Genomic DNA, 11,588 nt, shown 5'->3' on the forward strand with positions numbered 1-11,588 from the left:
AATTTGAGTCTCATTTGTATGGGAGCCTTCTTTTTCAGAAGATTGAAAAAAAATATCTGATGCCCCCGCTAACCACCACATGCCAAATTTGGTTCCATTTGTTTGAATAGTCAGGAGTTATGCAGAGAGTTGTGTTTCATTTGTATTGGAGCCCTCCCTTTCATCGGAGGGAGGGGTCTGAAACTATCATGAGAACCTTCCCCGGCCCCAAAAACTCCTACATACAAATTTTCTTGTTGATCGGTTGAGTCATTTCCAAGTCTATATGGATCAGACTGCATTAAAAAATGGACGTTTTTGAATTTGAAAAAAGAACCTAAGAAATTAAGACAGATAGTTGAGTTTGATCAATTTCCCATGGAAGGTAATTATAATAGCTCACCTGTAAAAAATCGTACGTCCTTCCGGCAGTTAACCGGACGAAGCTGGGTGACATTGGGCGTATTCGCCGACTTGAGTATCACATCGATATGCAGCCGCTCCATCTCTTTTTTTTTTGTGTGGACTCCACTGCGACCAGTAGTTGTTTGATCTATTGTGGCATTGTCCGGATGTTTTTGCTGTTTGCACATCTTTTTTTTTATCATTTTGCAGTGCTACTTATTGAGAAGTAACCTGCTCCGTGTTATAGTGCTTTTTTGTCTCCTCCTACAGACTTAGTAACCTACTACCATCCTTATAGACCTTATAATATCTTCCTGCAAGCTATCACGCTAACAGCGTAGACGTGCTATAGTCTATGATATTATCGAAGCTTTGGACGAGAGGTTTTTAAATCTGGAGAGAAGATTTTGTGTAGAAGAGCCTGAGAATAAACCCATACTTAAATTCCCTTTTGCGAACGAATGGTTTGGTTCTACTAAGATTCGAACCTATCACCATTCGCTTGTCAAAGCGGACTCTGAAACCTTGCGGCTACGAAGCTCATCTAAAATCTCCATCTCTTAAACGATCGCTTCGAGTAGAGGGCCGACGCCAGATCCGGCCAGAATACCGCGCCTTCACTATTATGGTATTTCTAGATGAACGATGCATTTTTCGGCAGGTACTTCTTACTATAATTTTTTCAGTTAACGGCCAATCTGTGGCGAAAGAAAATAACTTTGACATCTCTTTCTCGTTGATTGTCAGCTACAGCAGCACCTTAGCGGGAAATTTGGTGTGTAAAATGAACTTCACCTCGAAACTCATTTTCGTCGTAAGTAAAATACGAAGTGCCCTGCCAGTCGTTGTCATCCTGAGTGAGATAAGCCTCGTCGTCCATCACTAGGTCGCGATTTAACCAGAAAATCGACATGACCATCTTATTCAGCGGTTGCCGCTGCGTCATTACCTGCAGCTCCGAAACCAGTGGACGGGATTGCCGCTTTCTGACATGTAGGTCCATGTTCGCCAGGTACTTTTTTACAGTACGCAGCAATGTAGCCATATTTTCCTTGGTCTTCCCCTTCAGCATCCTTTGAAGCTTCTTGTAGGATCGTCGACTGTCCGGAAGCGTGATTTTTTTCAATGCTCTGATTGTTGTCCAATAGTACCAAGATGTTGTAGATTAGATACCGGAACGGGCGTATCCGGCGTCCACTAAGTGCCGAACGATGTCGGTTTTTGACGCGGTACCGTTCTTTGAACGCGCACACGTCTGAACGGAGTAGCTTCATTTTTTTCGCCATCACGGTCAGAGTTCGACTGAAAGAGCTGTCAAATTTTATCTGCTAACTCATGGGTTGCTATGATTGATGCTGCATGGGTAGCTTCCTCAGTGCGTGTGAAGTAAAACCCATAAAAAATCGGCAATTTTTGTCCTTTTTTTCACCGCACACATTAGTATAATTTTGAGTTATAACGCGGACCTGTTTTAATTAATCTTTTTTTTTACAAAAAAAAAAAACTAGTAATTCATACTTTTTGATGCTTGGGCTTGGTTTAAAATGTTTATCGAGAAGTCGACAGCAAAAAATCGCAATTTTATATTGATTTTTACACTTTGTACTTAAATTATTTATTCACGAGAAAACCGTTGTCATCGAGTTGGTCTCGAGGTACAAAGTTTGTTCATCGAGTAAGTCATCGGATACTCGAATCTCGACTGAAACAACGTTTTTGATATTTTTAGTTAATTTTGGGTTACCATCGAACGTCATTTTAATTTCACATATGCCAATGATTTTCTGTCGAATTGTTGTTCTATTTTAAAGGTCTGCAATTTTTCGTTCATCTCGCATTCATGATCTGATCACTGTTAATAAAGCCCAATGTAAGTTACTGAAGGTTTGTGGTATAATCCGCGAATATTATTGCTTATATCTTGCATGCAAAGATGACTAGAACAAGATGCCTGACTCTTGCAGAATTCATCGGACATGATTGTCGCTGCGAGTGAGCAAAAGTCGAACTAATTTATACACTTGTTACCACTGGCAACTCTTCCCATGGTACACCAACCCGAGGGATACTGTGGTAAAATTAACCGTCAAGCTACTGTAGACGTCAGATAATTTTAGATAGAATATTAGAAAAATAGGAATTCTTAGGAGAAGAAAAAGGAAGTAAGGGATAAAATTCATTCTTTGGTGGTAGGAGCATTTTGCAACGTGTGTGCGAAATTAATTACAAAATTCCATGTATTAAACTTAATCTTTGTTCCCTACTAGATAAAAGGTAAAACTTTATAAAATTATAATATCTAGTAACTAAAAAATATACTATACTTACAGAACTAATCTTAAATTAGAAGGTAATCGCTAAACCCAACCTAAAGTTAACCTTGTTCGCGGGATAAGTAAACCGTAATCCACTGAATTTTTACGTATATTCCTAAAATATCCATTCAATCAAATTAATAAACTAATATTTGCAGCTTAAAGCATTACGCTAAACAGAAATAGTGCGTTTCACCTATTCGTCCCGCAACAATAATATGGTGTAAACTTAACTTCAAAATCAACTGACGACAAGTCCAAGACATGAGTGCTGAAAGGTAATGTGTACAAATGTTAAGTTATCTTTCCGGAAACTTTCCGGAAGAATCAAGAATTATCGGCGCATCATTTAAAATTAAGCTTACCATCCGAACTTCCAGATACCCGCTATGAGCAGACTCTACAGCCAAGTTTTTTACTCTTGCCGAGGTTAATAAAGCAAAAATCGAGTGCCCCGGTGAACCTGACCATATGCAAAATGGTTCTGAAACCTGGCTTGCGACATGAAAAACTTTAAGTGTTGGTAGAATGGGACCCAAAAATAAATATAACCACTCAATATAAACCCCCACTCTGACAGTCAATTTCACGCTTTTATTTCGTACTTCGAAGTGCAAAAAATATGGCAATAGCGTTAAGTGCAAAAAATGACAATATCATTAATCTGCATGTTACCTTTAAGCGTCGAGCTGACCAAACTGCTACACCTTTTTCATATTCAATCTTGAGCAGCTTAACGATCGATGACGGACTATGCACGATAAATCGGTTTTGCTCATCGTGACAAAATTTTTCGAAAATTTAAGTCATCAGATGGCAGCACTAACCGTCTGAAACCGTTCGTGTTCAAAATGTATGAAAAATATGGAAGCTAGGTATCTTGTTCTAGTTATCTTTGTTGCATGTTAACGTGTCAGAAAACACTCAGCGTTGTAAGTGTTTACTCCACTAGAAAAAAATGAAATTATCGTTATCCATGAGATCTTTTTGTATTGAAAATGAATAGATAGAATTGAAATTGGTTGTGAATTATTCTAATGCAAATGATGTTTTATTGGGACTCATTCTAAATCATAACACAAATGATTTTTTATTGGGATTCATGAAGAGCCTAGTTCCATGATACCATGTTTCAGTTTCTTTTATAGCTCAGTAAATCAGGTTGAACAGATAGATAGTCATCAGCGAAGTCATAAGAAGTAAAGTTTTGTTATTAAGTCTTAGTATCAGTTCGTCTACTACAAGATTTCATAGCAGAGGTGACCAAACAATGTAATGCTTTTTTCATAAACGCATGATTTAACAATTGCTTAGTATCACATGTATTCACGTAACGATAACTAGGAGTGTCTCATGAAAAAGTGCCGCTCAAAATATAGCATTGAATGGAACATTATCAAAAGCTTCCTCAATATCTAAGAGAGCTCCTAGACTGGGTTGTTTCAGTGAAAAGGCTTTCACTCTATCATGGACAATACGGTGTAAAAAAGTAGTCGTTTGGAGCTGCGGAGCCGCAAGGTTATAGAGCATGGGTTTATTCTCAAGTTCCCTACCAGTTACCCTTCCCTTACGCTGAAATCTACAATGCCTTTGCGCGACTTCCTCCTAACAAAAATAAGTCCCTCTTATCAATAAAACTGGCCAGAAGGACGCACGGCGAAAATTCTCCAGGGAATTATAATTGGTGTTATTTGGCAAGAGGAACGAGGCTCGGTATAGGAGAACACTAGGTGTGCAAAAGGAAGGGTGGCACATTACACGCAAGCACTGATAAAAAACAATAATAATAATAAGCATGCCACTTCTCAATAGCGATATAATACAGCAGACACCAGGGCATATCTCACAATAGATCCACGATTCTGGTCGCAGTGAAAATACGCATACAAGAAAAAAGGGTACCTACTTGTGGATTTTCCTTTTTAGTATTCATGCTGCATTTCACGAAGAGATCTTCTCTACAAAGTTTCATTACGAATGTTATGATCGATGAAACTCTTTCTCCCCAAAACATTTCAGGAGAAATCAGCTCAGGCTGTGCGCTGAATTAATCGATGTTGAGTTCTCGGCAATTAAATTTAAGTGTGTATGTAGAAGCGATTTCGTGCGAAGACAAATTCTAAAATCTTGCAAATTTGAATATGCTGTATTTCTTGAACGCTATATTTGTTTTTCTGATGAGAGATTCCTATGTAAAATCGTCTGCTGAAAACATTGGCGTGGTCAAAATTATGAAAAAAGGGGAATTAAATAATTACAAATCGGAAAAGAAGACAATGTTGTCAACACTTCAGAAAAAAATTGACTACGTAGTTCGATTCTACATCTAAAACTCTTGAACTTTTTCACAAATTTTGGCCCAAAAAAAACTCACGAATTTTGGTGGAAAATTGAGATGGTCGATGCATTTACTTGGACACTTCTTTTGCAATGAACCATTGATAAGTTTCCTAAACAATTATTGTTGGTTTTAGGGAATGAGGCGAAATGGTCATCGTTCGATGGTGCATTATAATGTCCAACAAAATAAAAATTATGTAGGTATTGCTCAATAGTTGAAATGACTTAAAATAAATTGAAACTTGAACAAATTTCGGCATCGAATTCGGGAAGATGCCTAGAGGACGGTAGTTTCTAGGTTTTATACGAATGAGTATTTTAAATTTTTAACATTTTTGGAAAATCAAGTGTCAATAGTCAATAGTCAATAGTAGAACAGTTAGTGTCATAAAACTACACATCCCTGCATTAGAGCGCAAGTGTAGCTAATTTGAATGTATACAATCTGTTGAACCCGACCGAAATATTTGGTTGCATCTTCCGTTCTAGAGTTATTATATTACACCTCTATAGCAGAACTTCTAGAAACGTAGACCTATGTCGAAAATCGTGACCATTGTTTGATAAGAGGAAGCGACACACAATAATGATGTTGCACTAGAAATGTTATTAATTGATAACACCAGCACGGATCGAGATTATTGCCAACGCTGAATGTGTGGCGCATGTAGATTCTCCTAGTGGTCATTTCTCTCCCCTGCTCAGGCTTCGCTTTGATCCACAGCGTTTGTGGTAACTTTATTTACACTCTCTCTTCGCTTAAAACCATTAACTAAGTTTTCAATAACTTTTCTACGTACTGAATTTACGCTCACTCGAGTTCGAGCAGCCAGCCGCAGCATGGTAAGAAATAGCAAGTGGAGCGTCTTGACGCCGGCAGCGTCGAAGCGGTGACAAGGGAACCGGTTTTTTATTTTTCTTCAAATGTACATTCGTTCGTACGTACGTACGTACGTACACATGATGATGAGGTACGGTGGCGTGTGTGTCGCTTATAGTCGGAGTTACATATGAGCAAACCTCACTTGTCCCTCCTGTTATGTGTTGGGGAGAAAGAGAGCAATTGTTGACAACGTTCAGTTCAGTTCAGCAGCTCAGCCGGTTGTCGGTCAGGCGGATGGTGGATGTTGTTGATGAGTAGCAGTGGAATCGCTGGCGCGGATGGACGTGTTTCTTCTTTCAAATTCCTCCACCGAAACGCATGGTTTGCTGTCGAGTTCTAGCGGCGCGGTGCAGAGCGAAGGAGTTTATTGCGCGTGAACGACGGGTGTGTGTGCGCCCCGAACTGTCCCTTCGCCAACGTCGTCCTCATCCTCGTCGTCGTCGCCGTCGTCGTCGTCGTTGGGTTCTACGTGATTGAAACCGATCACTTCAAGACCAATATTCTGGTGACTTTGGAATGATTTTTCATTAGATCAAATAAGTGGAGTATGGAATGAAATTGACTTCAGTGGTAGAGAAGGACAACTCGGCTCGACGGTAGGAAAGTGAGAGCTGAATCAATTCTGGTGGAGCCAGAAAACCGTGGTGGCGAACGGGAATGTTTATAAATTAATATTAATTCAATCAACAACAAGCAACAACGGGTGTGACAAAAAAACGCTATAGGGAACATCGCACAGCCGGGTTCCGTTCTGAACGCTGCGGCAAAATTGGAACTGTATGCGGGCCGTCCACTCGTACAGGCCTGTTGGTTTACTTGTTTGTTTGCTTTGGCGCTGGGCTGGGACAGTTCGGCGGTCAACGAAACGATAACTTTCGAGAGTGCGAGCTCGAGAAGTGCTCCGTAATAGTGAAAATCGCCGCGAGTGATTCTAATTGAGGCGTTTGCGCAAACGCATCAGTCACTAGTGGTGCGCACTGCAGAACGCACAGATTACAGCCTCAAGCCGGTGTTTCACCGAGAATGTCACCGATCATTTTTCGTCGGATCGAAAACTTCTGCCTGTAATTACAGTTGGGTGTTTGAATGTTTTGAATATTAGTGCAATTGCAGTGAATCAAATCTTCCTGACTAGGAGAGTGACAGTAGTGAAAGACCTTGATTCAAACGTGATCAGCGAACATTGAACCACCGTCGCTGGCTGCCTGTAGGTTCAAAATCAGACATCAGACGAAAGTGCGCGAGCAAATTTTCTGTACTTTTTCATTAAGCTGCGCTTCTGTTCGCGGCCGCGTAGGATTGGGAACGGATGCTGTGGGAGTAGGGTAAGTTCGCAAACCGATAGATAGAGACCGAATGTGCTCTGCCTAGTGCATAGATCGCGCGTCAGGGTTATCTAAGGAAGGTTTTCTTCTACTTACCACGCACACCCAGAGCGTATATGAGTACTGACATTATAATGTTTCGGGGATCTCCGCCGGGGGGAAGCGATACGACAAGAGCGGGATGACCTGTGCTATGAGGTTGTGGACGAATAGAAGGCATTGTAGACATTGAGGATTGTAGGAAAAAAACGTTATACACACTTTCTTCATATGGAATCTAGCTTATATGGCCACTGCACATACAAAGTAGAACTTTTGCGGGGTTACACCCATGAATGTGCATGAGTTGGCGGCTAATGTGTAATTGCCTGGAAAATAAATCTCTCAATCTGGACAAAGTATGATTCATGATAATTCGTGACAATTAATTACTAACTATAACTGGTGGTCGAAAATTTTCGTATTGAGTCATTCATTTTAAACCGTAATAAATTGTTATAGTAAACTTAGTTAATTTCTGAATCAACCACCTAAAGTCTCAGGAGATTTTGACGAAATCACAAGGTCTCCTTTACTTTCGAGCCTTTGACGTTTTGTTATGTTGAGGCATGTTCTGCAGGCAAAATAAAGAGTTCAAATGGGAAACTTCTTTTGGTTTGCCTCTGTTAGCTTTTGGAAAAATTGTCATTAAAATTTTTATATAATTTTTTTTTCAATTTTCTGCTTTAGTCTTTATATCTTTTTCATTTGTAAGCTTGTTTTCACATATGATTTTTTCATGATTTATTTTGTTTTGTTCTACTGTTTATTTGGAGATTTTTACTAGGTATTTACCGAGTTGCTGTGAGTGTTGAGATATACAATTTACTGATTTACCTAGAATGCTGCAATTGATGATACTTGAAAACATGTAATTCTTGAGCCAATTTTATAAAAATGTTTGAAGAAATTTCTTTTATATTCAAAGCCATATAATTGTGAAGCAAAATTTTTCAGATGAATACGAAATAAAATCTCCAGGATATTTTCTATAATACCTAAATAAATTTTATTCACACTGCTCGATGTTGAGCCTGTCGTGGTCGTTAAATAGGCATCAGAATTTCACCTGCCCGAAAACTAAAAACGAGCAGATACAGTGGAACAGTGTAGTTCTCGTGTAGTTGCACAAAAACACGATTAGGGCACAAATAAAAATTTTACGGTTTCATGTTATAAATGGCAAAAGTGGCTCAAGGTTGTTCAGTTTCATTCCATAACTTTTACACAAAATTTTAAGTTACAAGTATCTTAATGATTTTGAGTCGGCTGTGCTAACACTGCGGAATGACTATTGCACTATTCACAGTGTTTAAACTAGCTAACGAAAATCGGCACAAAACAAACAAACAATGTCGCAGACCCGCTCCACGCTTCTTGCAATCGAAGAAAACGTAGAAAAAATATATTCGCTGTGTGGTGCTGTTTTTTATTAATTGCGTGCCGATCCGAAGACGAGTATCAAGCCTCGAGTGCATCAGGGAGAAAGATATTTGTCAGAGTCTTCTCATAAATGCGTAGACTTTCACAAAATGTGTGCAAATTTTTGTAGACTTTTGCCTGCTCGAACTAATCATATCTTAACAGGTTGCAAGACATGCACAAATCAAAATTTTGCAGTTTTACCTTTGTTATACTAAACAAAGGTTATAAAATCGGTCCAAAAACGCAAAATAGATCCATGATCCGGATGGCTGAATCGTATATACCATTCGACTCAACTCGACGAACTGAGCAATGTCTGTTCGTGTGTATGTGTGTATGTGTGTGTGTGTATGTATGTTGTCTGTATGTATGTGCCGCAAAATACTAACGCACCTTACTTACAGACCGCAATATCCGATTTTAATGATCTTATACGCAAACGAAAGCTACTGTGCTCCCCCAGAATGCTACCGAGTGGATTTTTGATTAGTGGCTTAGATTTTAAAATATTGATCAAAGAGTATTTTTTATGAAAGAAATTTAACTTTAAAGGCAAAATTAATGGCACGGAGAGCCATTTCCTGTATACCAATTTACTCAGAGCGACGAATTGAACAATTTATGTATGTTTGTGTATGTGTGCCTGTACGTATGTATGTGTTAAAATGTTGTTTATATATGTATACCAAAAAAGAAAAATAACAAAAAAAAAAATTCTCTTTACATAACGCTTATTCCGATTTTTTTTTTTTATTCTCGCTTATTTTCCGTCGGTCTAGTTCCGCCACTGTTGTGGCCAATCACCGACGCCCAGGGAGGCGACTCCACACCCAGGACCCTAACTCACGGCCCGTTTATTAACGGACCGGCGCCAACGGCTTTACTTCCTTATGCGATGGAAGGCGTGATCCCAGAGATTTTTCGCCTCAGAAAATCTCCCGATGTCGGCTAGGATTGAATCTAGACCAGTTTGGTTGGTTGTGAGTGGATCACGCCACCTCACAACCATCGACACCTATGTCGGCGGTGGGATTCGAACCCAGGCGTCGAGCGTGGTTGGCGGAGACGTTACCAACCACGCCAGGCCCCCGCTCTATTATTCCGATTTTGATGTTCGCATGTTCAAATGAAAGCCCCGGAGATCTTTGAAAATCATACTGACTGCGATCTTTTATTGGTTGCTTGAACTGTAGAGTTTTGACTAAAGTATATTTTAGACATGGGATATTTTACTTTCTGGATAATTTTTCTCTCTCACTACTCTTTCCTCTTCTCTATCCCTGTTTTTTCGTATCGCTATTTATTTCTCAAAGGAAATCAACAATCATGGACAACTTTTCATAATCTTTACACTCTTCGTAGTGCGTCTTAACTGGTGTAAATAAATTACCCTTAAGCTTCTTCTTGGAAATTTGAACCAGATTCTAGTAGAAACTGTAATGCTTACTTAGCTTCTTTTTCTTCTGAAGCTTCCGTCCTCACATCTTATAAAATATATACTAAATTGTACGTTGAACCTAGATTTGCGAAGAGTAAGAAACATTTGCAGCTTTCGGGAGCCAAGCATTGTAGCAGAATCTGATCCCACAATTTGCACATGTAACACAATTAGCGATGCAGATATTTTGAAAAGCTTTACCAAAGATGTATAGACCTATTAACGTACGAATGTGTTAGTGCCACCCGTTGAGAAAAAAAAAAACAGGAGGGTTGTGTGCAAAGTCACGACCGCAAGGTTGAAGTAGAATACTTTTATAAGAAAGATAACCCGGCTGCTTGCGTGTCAGTCATTTTTTCTAGTGAATAAACGTTGACTAATCAGATCAATCGAATTTTGCGCTTCAACAAGGATTGACCATTTTCAATAATATAGTAAGTTGCTTATAATGGTTGGGGCTTGACAATTTTTAAATTTTGAGATGAAATTTTTTCGGATGCCGTGCTCATGAGTGAATGAAAAGATAATTCAGTACGTTCTGAGACACGGAAATAAAGTTAAATTTATAACGTTTGCAAATTTAAAAATGTAAATTAACTCAAGAGAAAACATTAACGCTTTAATCATCAGTTTTTTTTTCATCCTGAAAAGGATAATTTGTTGTTCAATTTAGTATCGGATGAGATGCCGATTACATCTTTGCGTTATCACTGACAGTGCGAACAAAGTATTCGTTGCGATAATGTAAACAGTGAAATGCTGATATAACACTCAAAACTCACGTGTTGTCAAATGAAGTCAACTTTTCATTGAATGCATTCACTAAAGCTCACTATCGCACAGAGACTGCATTTCACTGAAGTGCCTCACTGCATCAGCCGCTATCGATGCTGAGATCCGCTGCAACTAGTGCGCTATCCATAGCCATGCCACAGTTGTGGCCGCTATACGCTGCCATTGGTATCCGCTGTCCCTGCATCAGCTGGCCCAGCTGCTATCGTTGATGGGATCCGCTGCAAATAGTGCCCTATCCATTGCTACGCCACAGCTGTGGCCGCTATCCGCCATCGCTGGTATCCACTGCACTCCTAGTGCTGCTGCTAAGGAACGACGATTGCTGTTGTCGCTGTCTAGAACTATTATGAGCGGCTTCGACTGAAACAGGCTCTTATATAGGCCAAATAGCATGTTTTAAATTGCAAGGTATATGATTCTGTCGACCGTGCTTGGGATGCAATCATATAACGACCAATCAGAGTTCGAATTTTTCGTTTTGACAAGGCTTGACTATCCTCAATAGTACAATAGTGTGAATAATAAAATTACAATTATCTTCTTTTGGGAAGAATCTTAGAAGATTTTCCAATCTATTGCTGCAAGAACGAAGGAAATCCATCGTATACTAACCGATATATTAGCATTTGAAATTTAACAAATTT

Source organism: Wyeomyia smithii, chromosome 3, assembly GCF_029784165.1.
Source record: "Wyeomyia smithii strain HCP4-BCI-WySm-NY-G18 chromosome 3, ASM2978416v1, whole genome shotgun sequence".
Taxonomy (NCBI): domain Eukaryota; kingdom Metazoa; phylum Arthropoda; class Insecta; order Diptera; family Culicidae; genus Wyeomyia; species Wyeomyia smithii.